We start from the raw sequence: 1,094 nt of genomic DNA on the forward strand, positions 1-1,094 counted from the left end.
TTTTGCATTGTTGAATTCAATTGTCAGTTTAGCCTTATTTTGGGTTTTGAAATTGTCTGTTCTGTACACAAGTGCGTGTCAAAAACATCTGAGCGGAACTTAGGTGTTCCAAATAATAACATTGAGCACTATGCACTCTCCTCCAGTCTGGAAAACAATTCCTCACAGGCAATTTAATAGACAATAGACAGCAGGTGCAGGAGTAGGCCATTCTGCCCTTCGAGCCAGCACCACCATTCATTATGATCATGGCTGAACATCCTCAATCTGTATCCTGTTCCTGCCTTATCCCCATAACCCTTGATTCCACTATCCTTAAGAGCTCTCTCCAACTCTTTATTGAAAGAAAACCTCCTGCTGTCTCGGATTCTTCATTCCGTTGACTTCAAATCTTCACAGAATTCAACAGACCTTGTTACATATTCATTTCCTCAAATTTGTTCAGATCACTGTGTGCATAATGTGACAGTGGGAGTGCACTTGCCCCACAACTCAGGGGCCAGACCATCGTATTTGAACCGTACTGTGTTATTTATCATTTCACCAACACCAGCGAGAAATATCTGCTGCTCAGCCTAATTTATGCAATTCAATTGTTCATAAGTTCATAGCTTGCCTTGATGCTATGACGAGGTGGCCGAGAGGTTAAGGCGATGGACTGTTAATCCATTGTGCTCTGCATGCGTGGGTTCGAATCCCACTCTCGTCGCTGTTATCAACGGCATTCAATTGTGTTGCTTCCAGTTGATCACAGCTGTCCTACTGAAACCGAAACTCTGATGTTCAGTTTATATGCATTGACGCTATGACAAAATCTCAAAGAATAGTTTGAGCCTGTTGACTAAACTGCATTGTAATGTTGGTTGCGTTGGCATAATGAATAAAAACTCGATTTTCTTTTTCAAGTCAAGTTGCTGTGAACGTTCTTTTCGTATGAAAGACATCCAGGAAAATCAAATACCGAGAGCTGCGAAGTGCATGTTTATGCAAAGGGATTCTTCATGAATGTTTTGTCAGATGAAATCTGGAGGAGGTTGAGTAGAAGTAATTCATCCTGGTGAGAAGAGCACAGTGAGACAGCACAAAATAATGGA

At 41.5% G+C, this 1,094-nt stretch overlaps 1 non-coding gene across 1 annotated transcript; it reads left to right on the top strand.

Annotated features, from left to right (window-relative positions):
• The first annotated feature begins 627 nt into the window (after positions 1-627).
• On the top strand, positions 628-709 carry trnan-guu (transfer RNA asparagine (anticodon GUU)). The gene has a single exon. It is a non-coding gene; the product is annotated as a tRNA-Asn (tRNA).
• The last annotated feature ends 385 nt before the right edge of the window (positions 710-1,094 follow it).

Source organism: Chiloscyllium punctatum, chromosome 34, assembly GCF_047496795.1.
Source record: "Chiloscyllium punctatum isolate Juve2018m chromosome 34, sChiPun1.3, whole genome shotgun sequence".
NCBI lineage: Eukaryota > Metazoa > Chordata > Chondrichthyes > Orectolobiformes > Hemiscylliidae > Chiloscyllium > Chiloscyllium punctatum.